Source organism: Pongo abelii, chromosome 3, assembly GCF_028885655.2.
Source record: "Pongo abelii isolate AG06213 chromosome 3, NHGRI_mPonAbe1-v2.0_pri, whole genome shotgun sequence".
Lineage (NCBI taxonomy): Eukaryota > Metazoa > Chordata > Mammalia > Primates > Hominidae > Pongo > Pongo abelii.
In genome coordinates this window covers 180321982-180336273 of record NC_071988.2, presented here as the reverse complement: position 1 = coordinate 180336273, position 14292 = coordinate 180321982, and the positions used below count along the sequence as shown (strand labels likewise).

At 39.1% G+C, this 14292-nt stretch overlaps 1 long non-coding RNA gene across 1 annotated transcript; it reads right to left on the bottom strand.

The window, feature by feature from the left end:
• Positions 1-3981: 3981 nt before the first annotated feature.
• On the bottom strand, positions 3982-9850 carry LOC134761312 (uncharacterized). The gene is made up of 2 exons (XR_010139810.1): positions 9407-9850; positions 3982-4941 (listed from the first exon to the last, which is right to left on the bottom strand). It is a non-coding gene; the product is annotated as an uncharacterized LOC134761312 (long non-coding RNA).
• Between the last annotated feature and the right edge of the window lie 4442 nt (positions 9851-14292).

The following is a 14292-nucleotide window of genomic DNA, read 5'->3' as shown; positions in this document are numbered from 1 at the left end:
ACTGGCTGCTTCTTACTTTTGCTGTTGGTACAAAGGCACATATTAAAACATAATTAAAAAAAAAAACAGAAAAAAAAAGACTTGATTGAGCTCTCAGCAGGCCTCTATCATCAATTACCTCATAGGCCATGCATGGGCCACTCATGGATGGGCTTCCTTTGGGTCAGACATCCAACCCTGCTCTGGTCAAGTGTGACCTGGTCACATGTACTGAACTCAGAAGCCTGTGGATGGGGCAGGCTCCTGTGGCTTCCCTAAGAGTGTGAGTACAACCAGCCAGCAGCTTGTTGGGTCCATCTGGTACAAGGAGTGAGCTCATCTAGCAAACAAAAAGATACTGAGTTCCAAACAGACTGCCCTTTTCACCAGAGGGCAATTTGAATCTCGCAGTTATAATATTTCTTGCATTTTACAGCTTCCACTTACTTTCACAACAATTCTTGTAAATATGAAAGTTTTCTAGCCTTAAAATTTTATAGTATCTGCATGCTAGGGTTCATTGATGTAATTGTTTTTTTCTTCAGACCATTTGGAATAGTTTAATATACAGCTGTAACTAGTCTTGGTCAAAATTCTACAACTTTGTCTTTAAGATAAGATGGCTTATATGTGATGAAATAAGCTTGAGTATAAAGATTCATTTATTTAAAATTTAATAGTTGGAGTTTACTTTTGTAAAAAAAATTTAAGAGAATTATTTGGCATTGTGCTTAGCAAATTATCTATTGTGTTACTAATTCTACATTGATTAGAGAAACACCTTCAAAATAAATAAAGGAAGAAAATAATTCATTTTTATTATGTGTATATTCTAATTTTCTTTGTTATTGTACGTATTGAGTATATGTATTTATATTTTTAAGATAGAGTCTTACTCTGTCACCCAAGCTGGAGTGCAGTGACTTGATCATAGCTCACTGCAACCTTGAACTCCTGGGCTCAAGCAATCCTCCTGCTTCAGCCTCCTGAGTATCTTGGGCTATAGGCATGTACCACCATGCCCCAGTAATTTTTTAGTTTATAAGTTTTTTGCAGAGACAGGGTCTCCCAATGTTGCCCTGGCTGGTCTCGAACTACTGGCCTCAAGTGATCCTTATACCTTGGCCTCCCAAAGTGCTGGGATTACAAGCATAAACCACCACACCCAGCCTGTATTGCATATTTTATATTTGCAGGTTAGTAAAAACATTGCAGCTATTCAAGGAAAGAGCAGGTGGCTCAAATGAATAAATACTTATTTGTTTCTGAAAGTTTATATACTCTTGATATTATAATTTAGAATAAAGAAAAATACACACAAATGTTAAATCTTGGATAGGGCTGGGCGTGGTGGCTTACACCTGTCATCCCAGCACTTTAGGAGGCCGAGGCTGGTGGATCACCTGAGGTTGGAAGTTTGAGACCAGCCTGACCAACATGGAGAAACCCCATCTCTACTAAAAATACAAAATTAGCCCCGAGTGGTGGCATATGCCTGTAATCCCAGCTACTTGGGAGGCTGAGGCAGGAGAATCGCTTGAACCCACGAGGCAAAGGTTGCTGTGAGCCAAGATCTCGCCATTGCACTCCAGCCTGGGTGACAGAGCAAAACTCTGTCTCAAACAACAAAAAAAAAAAAAAGAAAAAAGAAAAAAGTCTTGGATAGAATTTTAAAATCTCAAGTTTTGGTGGCTTTTAACTGGTAACTAGAATAAGCTATATTTATCCCTTGAAAAAAAATTTTGGTTTTATTGGATGATAAATATTTTGCAATGCTGCACATGACTAAAACTCTGCAGTATGGATCATCACAAAAGATTTAATCACTTTACATCTTTACTGAAGATGTGACTTTCATATTTTTATCTGTAAAAGGGTTATAGTCTACCTTAAGACACACACAATATATAAATATGAGGCTAAGCTATGACTGCTTTTGCAAAAAGTTAACTATTTCATCTCATGCATGTAGTGTAGCTTTAGTTTAGAATTCTGTCATTGGTGAAGCAAACTCTAAGCTACGTCACACAAACTCTGAAGGGTACAATCTGACTCAGTATGGGGATGATAGAGACATTGTGGATCTCCACAGCGTCTCCTCAAGGATGCCTTAGGCTATCCTGATGTGTTTGTATGCTAAATAATAATATTGATTTCTGTTATGTCACAGTTCTGTGTTTAGGGTCAAGACACAGTTATGGCTTCAAGATACATTATGGCAAAATAAGAAAAAATTGCAGCAAAGCTTCATCTATCACTCTCTATTGCTCCTGTGATTTTGTGAAATAGCTAGGACATAAAGATCTTTGATTCTGAGACTAGACCAGCACTGACAATAATGTTTGTATCATCAAAGTTTATACATATTTAGATTTTTAAAGGATTGATTTAACTTTCTTGGTTCTACTACTAAGGCAAATCATTCTAGGCTGGGATCTATTAGCAACACTGTGATCAGTCTAGCCACATTTATCTGTGACATTGTCCCTTGTGGTAATGACAACAGTTTGATTAGCTCCAGGGATCCTTTTTATCTCCCAGCAACCAAATCTGGAGATGAGTTTGGGCGCTGCATGGTATTATGCTATCTAAACACACATGCATGTAAATGGACTCATACTTCTTAGAACCAGACTGAAGCAATTTGCTAGGAATTATTCACCAGCTATTAAATATGTCAACAAAGCAAAGCAAATAATAAATTAAAGGGATTCCAAAGTCTGGTGGCTCTTGATAAAGTGAACCAAGTTGCTTAAGGTTTTTTATGCTAAAATGTTTATATATTATGAAAAGGATTACTTAGTGATGGTATCATAAAGGGATGGGGAAAACTACGAGAGCTGTAAAAGTTAATAAAGTCACCTTGAATGAAATCTCAGGCAAAATAAACCCACAGACCTCTAATGAACTATGATCAAATAGCAGAGTCAATACTTGTGTGTATCCTGGGGCGTATTTAACAGTAAGGGGGAAAAAGCCATAAGAATTTTCTTTCAGTAGCTTACATTTAAATATTAATGAAAGACTCAGTGAGGAAGTCGTGTCTGTATTCTTCTTTTTAGTACTTAACAAATAACACCATGAAAAATCATCTTCATTGGAGGGACTCACTATTTGATAAGTACAGATGCTCCCTGACTTACAATGGTTTGAAAATTTTTCAACTTTACAATGGTGCAAAACCATTGCAATCTTGATGTAATGTACAATATTCAACAAATTACAAGAGACAGTCAGTACCTTATTATAAAACAGGCTTTGTGTTAGATGATTTTGCCCAACTGTAGGCTAATGTAAGTGTTCTGAGCACATGAGGTAGGCTAGGCTAAGCTATGACCTTCAGTAGGTTAGGTGTATAAAATGCATTTTTGACATACAATACTTTAAACTTAATGATGGGTATATAGGGATATAACCCCGTCATAAGGTGAGGAGCATGTCCTAAAAAAAAAGAGGTCAGGCATGACTTCCTCATCATTCATTCAATTGCTTTTCCCTAGCTTCAGTTACCTGTTCATGAAAGCAAGCTGGTGTTGTTTGAGAACAGAGAACAAAGGCTTTTGTGGAATTGAATCCATGAATTAATTGAATCAAACAATATGCCCCAAATAAGTGATGGCAGCCTTGGTAAAAGCATGATTGAATTTGTATCGATTGCTTCATATGTAGATAAAGTCCAATGGAGGAGGAGCAAGAGCTGTACAGACACTGCCACCTCCAGCACTGCAACCTTTGTGATAGGGACAGGAGGCAGAGAAATTCTAGGCAGAAAAGGGTAGCATCCCTGCTGAGGGCCCCACCCTCAAGCCTGGAACCACTGCCCAAAGTGATAATTTTGCATCCCCATTTTCCTGCTTGAATATTCCCTTCCAAAACCACCCCTGGCCCACCCCACCCCCTATCCCGTACCCGTAAAAACCCGAGGCTCCACTGGCAGAGGGCAGAGAAGGTGTATTAGTCTGTTTTCACGCTGCTGATAAAGACATACTCAAGACTGGGCAATTTACGAAAGAAAGAAGTTTAATGGACTTACAGTTGTCTGTGGCTGGCGAGGCCTCACAATCATGGCAGAAGGCAAGGAGGAGCAAGTCATATCTTACATGGATGGCAGTGGGTAAAGAGAGAGAGAGAGCTTGTGCAGGGAAACTTCCATTTTTAAAATCATCAGATCTTGTGAGACTTATTCACTGTCACAAGAACAGCACAGAAAGACCTGCCCCCATAATTCAATTATCTCTCACTGGGTCCCTCCCACAACATGTGGGAATTATGGGAGCTACAAGATGAGATTTGGGTGGGGACACAGAGCCAAACCATATCAGAAGGGGAGAAGAGAAGAAGGAGCTGAATGTCAGAGAGAAGCAGCTTAACTTCAGAGGGACAGCTTGATGGCAGGACTTTGTAGAAGAGTCCAGCTGGAGATGGCCAGACTTCCAGGGAAGAATACCTTCCTGCTCCATCCCCTTTTCAGCTCCCCTTCCCACTCAGAGCCACTTCCATCAGCAATAAAGTCCCCCACATTTACTATCCTTCTATTTGTTCGTGTGACCTGATTTTTCCTGGATGCTGGATAAGAGCTCAGGATACAGAGGCCATCACACTGACCCTCTGTCCTTGCAAAAAGACAGAGGGTTTACTGAACTGTTAAACACTTAAGCTGTTGGCAGATGGCAAAGCTAAAAAAGCGCTGCCTGTAACACTACTTCTGGGGCTTTGGGGGTCTTGGGTATGCCCCTCTAGACACTGCTGCAGGGCCCGCACAGAGCTCCTGCTGGCACCCAGAAGCACTTGCCCCAGCTTCTGCACCCACTCAGCTGTGCCCCTCCGCCTGTGATGGGTAGAGCACAGCAGATATGAGTGAGTGAAGCCAGCCAAAGTGGCCAGCCAGCTCCAGTGTCCGCATTCCAGTTCCCACCCTTGAAGAGGTCGGAGAAAATTTCCTGTTTCAGTTGTTTGGTAATCCTAAAGAGTAAAACAGCACAAAATGAATGTTGGCTGAGAAGCAGGTGCATAACACATTTTTCAGCATTCTATGATGTAGCTAAAAATGTTCCTTTTTTTTCCCTCCCGAGACAAGATATTGCTCTGTCCCCAGGCCAAAGTGCAGTGGTATGATCATAGCTCACTGTAACCTTGAACTCCTGTGCTCATACAGTCCTCCCACTTTGGCCTCTTGAGTAGCTGGGACTACAGGCACATGCCACCATACCCAGCTAATTTTTACTTTTGTCTTTGGTAGAGATGGGGGTCTCACCGTGTTGCCCAACCTGGTCTCAAACTCCTGACCTCAAGTAATCCTCCTGCCTTAGCTTCCCAAATTGCTGGGACTACAGGTGTGAACCACCTCGTTTTTATTAATGAAGAATTTGAGGCATACAAAACTAAAGTAATTTGCCAAAAGTTATGCCTCTGGTCAGTGACAAAGCTGGAATTTGAACCTGGATCTGTCTTCAGTCTATGTATATTATTCTTTACTAAGAATGCCCACCAGCAGCCCCTTTGGAGATTTGAAAAATCCACATGCCTGGTAATATCCTTTATGAACTGGGGCAGGGAGACAATTGTTAACACTTATATATAGACTATAGATTATATATTAGTAAGATAACAATATTAAATTTCCTGGTTTTAGTAATTGTACTGTGGTTATATAAGATTATCTACTTCTTTCCTAGGAAATATACATTTAAATATATCTCTCCATATCTAGATACTCTGTATCTATATATATATATGTAGAGATAGAGAGGGAAAATAATACATGAGGTAAAATATAAACAATTGGTGACTCTGGGTGTGGCGCATTGTATTTTGTACAAATGCTGACAATAATATATCGCATCTCATAGCTCTTTTACTAAATAAGGGGTTTATTTATTCTGTCCTTGAATGTGGGTGGGCATGTCTGTGGCACAAATTATGCTATATGACTTCCCAGGGTGATAATAAAAGGCAATATAGCTTCTGCCTGCTTCTCTAACATGCTCACTCTTGGAACCCAGCCACTATGCTCAGAGGAAGCTCAAGCAGCCCTATAGGAACTTTCCTGGAGAGGTCCACATGGGAAGGAACTGAGGTCCACAGCTCTCAGCACTGGAGAACCGAGTCGATGACCAGCACTAATTTGCTAGCAATAGGAGGAGCTGTCTCAGAGTTAGATACTCCAAGCCCCAGTTAAGCCACCACACCTGCAGATGCTGCATGAAGCAGAGGTGAGCCTTCTTTCTGAGACATGCCCAAGTTGCAGATAAGTGACTAAGAAATAACTGTTGTTATTTTAAGTCACTAACTTTTGGGTGTTTATTATGCAGCAGTAGATAAACACAACTCTGAATAAAATTCACATGGCAGTTCCTTGTAATATTCATTCATGCAGCTTTTTTGTAAGTTTGAGATTACGTCAAAATGAAAAGTTTAAAAAGGTCATGCCCAGAACCTGTCTCCAGAAATTTTAGTGCATGTGGGTATGTATATTTTGCTTGTTTTGTTTTGTTTTTTTGAGATGGAGTTTCGGTCTTATCACCCAGGCTGGAGTGCAATGGCATGATCTTGGCTCACTGCAGCCTCCACCTCCCAGGTTCAAGCAATTCTCCTGCCTCAGCCTCCCAAGTAGCTGGGGTTATAGGGCCCACCACCACACCCAGCCAATTTTTGTATTTTTAGTAGAGGCAGGGTTTCACTATGTTGTCCAGGCTGGTCTCGAACTCCTGACCTCAGGTGATCTGCCCCACTTCAGCTTCCCAAAGTGCTGGGATTACAGGCGTGAGCCCCCGTGCCCAGCCGGGGCACGTGTATTTTAAATCAACAAACTAAACCAAGATTCCTCAGGAGATTCTGATATATACCTTCAATTACAAATCACCAGTCTAATTGAAAAAAAGCAAATTGATGGCTGTTTTAAAAATTATGTGTTTTTAATATTATGGCAAATGAAGTTATTCTAAAGTATTGTAAAAAAGTTAATAAATTAAAAACAATATATAGATGGCTGAATATTTTCTTAATTATTACCTAAAACCAATTTTTTAAATGTGATATTCCTTAAATTAAAATTTGAAGTCATTCTACTTGGCTTTTTAGTTTCTTTCTAGACTAGGCCTTTTCTTGCCTGACTGCCATGTTTAATAGATATTAACTATCGTATACTGTTTTTTGATTAAAGTTTTCCCATGTTTCCATTATGTGCAGATTCAACTTCAAGTCTTTTTCAGTAATTTTATGGCCCTCCCTCCTCTATATGGTTTCTTCCTACCTTTTCAGTTTCATTTCTTGCCACTTATTCTTGTGAATTTAATGCTTCATTTCTACTAAACTACCTATATTCCAGAATACACTATGCTGTCTCCACACTCCTCTGTCCTCTCTCTCTATTTATGTCCTGCCAACTTTTCAATTTCCAATTAATGTTGCAAGTCTTAATCCAAATACCATCTTCTATGTGTAGCTGTTAAGAAGTTTATGCAGCCCTTTGAACTTATCTCCATTATAGCAATTATAATATTAATTTAATACTCCTCACATGTTTACTGAGTGCATATTGCATGTCTGCCAGTATTTTAGGCACTGGGGATGGGGAATTAAATAAAACATGTCAACAATTTCTGCCCTTGAGGAGCCTAATTGTATTGCAATTGTTAACATACCCTCTGTCTCCCCACTGGGGGGGTACACAACTTGAGAGCAGGGTCTCTGTCTTCATTATTTTTGTATCACCTGCACCAAGCAGTGTCTGGCCCGCAGCAGAAGCAGGATGGTTTTCCATTATTTAATGAATAACCTTATAATAGTATCCAAAGGAAAATCCTTGTTTCAAGTTTTCTCTGTAATATGAAGTAATTAAATAGTCCAATGATCTTGTGTCCTAAACCAATCATTACATTTTTTCTTTCTTTCTTAGCATTTTTATTATTTTATCACTTCTCCTGAGTAACTCAGGCATCACGCTGTTATTTCTAGGAAGAAATATAACTTCTAAGCAGAGATGGTCCCAGGAAAATTGTGAGGAAGATTTTATTTTGCCCGCCTTCAAACTCTCCTCTGTCCCAGGCAAGCCCCCTTTCAAAGACTGTATCTCTTTTCCTCCATAACCAAACTTCCTTTCAGGGAAGGCTCTGATATCATCACATCAGCTAATTATTGACACCTCAGTAAGAATATGTGAGTATATGAAATTATATTAACTTTTCCACTAGAATTTGTTTTGACCCTAGTGGACAAATGGAAAGCTATGATTCTATTAAGAGAACTTCAACTACTGGATATACATTCTTGGTGATTAGAATTCTCCCTACCTCCCTGAAATCAGGTAAATGCTCAGTGCATATGCTTATGACTTGTTACTTGTTTTTAGTGGTTACTCTGGGAAATTTCAAGTATGAGTTGGTGGTACTTAAATAAGGAACTGAAAATGTATCTACCATTCCAACCGTGAAACACACAGTCATACACACAAGATTAGAGGTTTGGACAGAGTCAGTTTGGAGCCATTTGAGAAAAGAGGCTGGGCAGTAGCCCTGGAAATAGTTACTATAAATGCTCACTTTCTAGGAAGACATACCCAGATTTGATTTGCTGAAATGATTCTGAATACCTTTCAAGCAGAAAGAGTCTTTCTTTGGACAAAGCCACTGTAAGTTTATTGTTTCAAAATTTTAGACTGTAATGTTTCTATCCAGGACAGAATTACTTGAAGAAAATGGTCATAAAGTCCTTTCAGTTCTCTCATTTACTAATGCATTTTAGCCATCAAATCTACTAAACTGTAGCTTACAGACAAAAACCATTTTAGAGCGTCTATCATATAAAACAATAGATATGAAAATCCTGCCTGTGGAGCTCTTGATACTATTGTATTTCATTTTTGTGTTGGGAATTTTTTATCTTTTGGGTTTTCTGTGTTTTATTATAAACAAGTACACTGACTTCAAATATTGAAAAGTATGTAACCACACATTTTTTTCTGGGCTTAGTGGATGCAGTCATGCTGAGAAAGTTGAGATGATGCCTGGAATTGATTCACTCAGTGCAACGGTCAGATATTCCTTGTTATTACAAGGAGGGGATTATTTCCTTATCCTGTGACTTTAAAAAGAATTGTAAATAAGCATTTAATATTCAATTATTCATTCAACTATTATGTATTGAGCACATACTGTGTATCCAGTAGACACTGAGTTAGCCTCTGGATATTCAGTGGTAAACAAAAGTCTTTTCCCTTATGGAGCTTATGTAAAAAAAGAAGCATGTATTATAAAAACTCTCACAAATAAACACATAACATAAAAGCTGTGAAAAAATAGAAGCATAAGACATGATTCTAGTGGAAGATTCTTATAATGGGATTGTATGAATACAATCAAGGAAACCTCTTGCTTAAAATCCCCAAACGACTTCTTGTTACATCTTAAATCAAGTTCAAAGCACTTACCAACACGTACAAGGTCCTCAATGGTTTTGTTGCCTCTGTCTGTCCAGTCTCGATTCCCTACCACCTTCTCCCTTGCTTCACACCCTATTCACATTGTATTCTTTCTATTCCTCAATAGTTAAAGCTTGTTTCTGCTTTAGGGCCTATGCTCTTGTGGTTCCCTTTGCTTGGAATGTTCTACTGGAGCTTTTTGGAGTTGGCTTCTTGGCAGTTAAGCCTGAGCTCAATAGCCTGTCTTCAGAAAAGCCCTTCCTTTACTATTCAATTTAAATAGCCTATTACTTCCATCTATCTTTCTGCCATCACATTATCTGTCTGCTTGTCTTCATAGACCTTAGAGCTATTTGACATTCTTTTTCTGTGCATGTTCATTTGTTTACTTATTTATTTTCTCTCTCTCTCAATGGAAAGTAGGCCCCTCGAGATCAAGTTTAAGACTAAAACACTGAACCCGGAAACTAGAATAGTGTTTGGCATGTGAACAATTCTATTACTCTATCTAGAATGATCTGTGAGTCATGCATGCTAAATGTAGCCAAACCCAGTCCAGTGTTTTCTTGAAGTTTTTCTTCCAGCTTGAATAAATAATCAAGTAGAGGACTCAGCCTCTGAAATATGTCTATTAAGAAATTTCTTGGCTAATCACATGCACACATTTCAAGAAGATGAAATTTAGTATAGAGTCACATTATGGCTAAATCCACTTAGAAAAAGCAATCTTGAAAACAAGCAGCAGAGTTATAGCTTAGTTGAAACACATATTCAAATTGTATTTTTGAAGATAACACATATTCTCTAAAACATCTGTAAGTGGCCCATGTTCAAATTTTAGTGTTTTCCCCAGAATAGAGAAAAGAGTTACTTCAAAGCTTTCTTTTAGGATAGAGAAAAACACAAGAAAAATTCCTGGTGTTCTACTCTCAGTCTGGGCATAATTTTGTTTCTAAAAGATTAATTGGGAGAAATCTCAAGATGGCTGACTAGATGCAGCTGGGAAGTGCAGTTCTCACAGAGAAAGATGGGGATTTTGACTAAAACAACAACATTTGAACAGATCTTTGGAGACAAAATGCTGAATGTGGATGGAGATAAGATGCAGTTGATGAGGCTGAAGAGGGAGAAGCTGGGAAGCTCTCATGGGGTACCTGAACACTGGGGCTGGTTTCTGGCCCTAAATGGCTCCTGGGGAAGGGGTGAGTAAAGGGACTAGGGGACTGCTCACTCTCACTGTGGTCCTCTGAGATCCTAGCTGCAGGCAACCCCATGCCACCCATGGACATTTGAGCTGGCAGGGGATCTTCCCAGAGATTAGATAGAGATGGAGCTCCAGCAGGCGCAGACCTGGGGACCTTTGTGCACAAGACTGCTCTGGGGGAACCCAGCCATAAACACCCATCCCTCAGGGCTCTCAGTCTCCCTCTGAGAGGCTCTGGCACCAGCTAACTGCTGGGGAAAAAGCAGGGCCTGCTTCCCCACAGGATTAGGTCACGCCTGTCCTGTGGGCCCACCAGCCCACCAGCCCTTCTGAGGGTCCCTACCTTGCTGCCCTATAAGAGTGTGTACACAGTGGAGCCTCCACTGCCCATCCTGGGTGTTTGTTCCACCTGAATGTGTTTCAGCAGTCTGGGAGGGCTTTGGATCCCACAACACATCTGGAACCCAACCCTGAGTTTCCGGAGGGAGCCATGACCAGGTCCTGGTGACTTGGGGCTGTGGCCTGCATCTTGGAAGTGCCAAGCCAAGATCTATGCTCAGCGCTTGAGTGGGGAGAAGCCTACACTCTCAGAAAATTGAGACTGGCGAGTTGTATGGGTTTGCAGTCTGGTATGGGTCCTAGGCATGCCTCCTTCCACAGGACTGGTCCAGTAAGATTGTGGCCCATTCCCCTATTGGACCTAGCCCTAAGGGAGCAACACAGCTAGAAACACTTAACAACACAACAAAAATTGCAGGCACTGTGCCAGTGATTGGAAGTGGCTCCTCACTGCTCAGGGGCAAGTCTGATGAGGGGGTCACCTCTTTCCCCTCCCACTGCAGAGCACAGCTTCAAATGTGAGGATACACAAAGGAGCCACATGGCTTAGCAAGAACCTGTCTATGCTCATTGCTCTCAAGTGCCATCTACTAAATGACAGCCCAAAAACTACACCACCAAAAAACATTTTGCTAATTTTCCTTCCTGTGAACCTAAGGACAAGAATTCAACAACAAAGACCTTGTATATAGCCTTAGTCCTCTGAAAACTTCCAGAAACAAAACCAACTGACTAAACTCAACTTATACCACAGTTAAAGGAGTGCCAGCCCTCCAAGTTGAAAAAGAATCAGCACAAGAATTCTGGCAATTCAACCACCAAAGGAGTCCACTGTCTCCCCAGCAATGGTTCTTAACTAGTTTGAAATGTCTGAAATGACAGACATGGAATTCAGAATCTGGGTAACAAGGAAGCTCATTAAGATCCAGGAAAAAGTTGAAACTCAATCCAAGGAAGCCAAGCAATCCAATAAAATAATTCAAGAGGTGAAAGATAAAATAGCAATTTTAAGAATGACCCAAACTAAACTTGAGCTGAAAAATTCACTGCAAGAATTTTTTTAGTACAATCAGAAATATTAACAGCAAAATAGACCAATCTCAGAAAATAATCTCAGAGTTTGAAGACTGGTTCTTCTAATAAATTTAGACAAAAATTAGGATAAAATAATTAAGAAAAATGAAAAAAACCTCAGAAATATGGGATTATGTAAAGAGACCAAACCCATGACTCATTGGCATTACTGAGACAGAATAAACAACTTAGAGAATATATTTGAGGAAACAGTCTACAAAAATTTTCCTTATCTCACGAGAGGTTGAAATTAACATCCAGAAAATACAAAGAACCTCAGTCAGATTCTATATAAGATGACTATTCTCAAGGCACATAATCATCAGATTCAGCAAAGTCAATATCAAAAAACAGAACAAAACAAAAAAGCCTTAAAATCAGCTAGGGAAAAGGGGCAGGACTTATAGAAGGAACCCCATCAGTTTAGCAGCAGACCTATCAGCAGAAACTTTACAAGCCAGAAGAGATTGGGGGCCTATTTTCAGCATCGCTAAAGAAAAGAAATTCCAACCAAGAATTTCATATCCTGCCAAACTAAGCTTTATAAGTGAAGGAGATATAAAATCTTTCTCAGACAAGCAAATGCTGATGGAATATTTTTCAGCTAGACCAGCCTTACAAGACATCCTTAAGGGAGTGCTAAACATGGAATTGAAAGAATAACACCTGCTACCCCAGAAAACACATTTAAGCACATAGCTTACAGGCACAATAAAGTAACTACACAATCAAGTCTACGTAACAACCAGATGATGATAGTATCAAAATCACACACTAGTATAACCTAGAATGTAAACGGGCTAAACTCAAATTGGATGAAAAGACAAGATCCAATGATCTGTTATCTTCAAGAAACCCATTTCACATGTAATAACACCCACAGGCTCAAATTTAAAGGATGGAAGAAAAATCTACCATGCAAATGGGAAACAAAAAAGAGCAAGAGTTACTACCCTTGTATCAGATAAAACAGACTTTAAGCCAATAAAAATTAAGAAGGACAATGAAGGGCATTACATAATGATAAAGGCTACAATCCAACAAGAAGCCTTAATTAACTGAAATATGTACACACCCAACATTAAAGCACCCAGATTGATAAAACAAGTTTTTCTTGGCATACAAAAAGACTTAGAAAAACCACACAATAATAGTGGGAGACTTCAACACCCCACTGACTACATTAGACAGATCACTGAGGCAGAGAACTAACAAATACTTTACTTAAACTTGACACTTGATCAATTGGATCTAACAGACATTTGCAGAACACTCCACCCAAAAACCACAGAATATATATTATTCTCATCTGCACATGGAAAATATTCTAAGATCAACCACATGCTTGGTCATAAAGCAAGTCTCAATACATTCAGAAAACTCAAAATTATACCAAGCACATTCTTGGATCACAGTGCAATAAAAATAGAAATCAATATCAAGATCCCTCAAAACTACAAAAATACATGGAAATTAATTTACTCCTGAATAATTCCTGGGTGAACATCAAATTTAAGGCAGAAATAAAAAATTATTTGAGATTAATTAAAATGGGGACGCAACTTAGCAAAATCTCTGGGATGCAGCCAAAGCAGTGCTACAAGGAAAGTTTATAACCCTAAATGCCTTCATCGAGAAGTTAGAAAGATATCAAATTAGCAATCTAACTTTGCATCTAAAGGAGGTAGAAAAAAGAGAACAAACTAACCCCAAAACTAGCAGAAGAAAAGAAATAACTATAATTAGAGGAGAGCTTAATGAAATTGAGATGCCAAAATTCATACAAAAGATTAATGAAACCAAGAGTTGGTTCTCCAAAAAATAAATAAATAAATAAGATTGATAAACCCCTAGCTGGATTAACAAACAAAACAGAGAAGATACAAATAAACACAATCAGAAATGACAAAAGCAGTATTACAACTGATCTCACAGAAATACAAAAGGTCCTCAGAGACTACTGTGAACAATAATATGCACACAAATTAGAATATCTGGAGGAAATGGACAAATTCCTAGAAGCATGCAATCTCCCAAGATTGAATCAGGAAGAGATTGAAACCCTGAATAGACCATCATCAACTTCTGAAACTGAACTGGTAATAAAGAATCTACCAACCAAAAAAACCCCTGCACCAGATGGATTCACAGCCAAATTCTACTAAAAGTACAAAGAAAAACTGATACGAATCTTACTAAAACTATTCCAAAAAATTGAGGTGGAGGACTCCTTCCCAACTCATTCTGTGAGGCTAATATTATCCTGACACCAAAACCA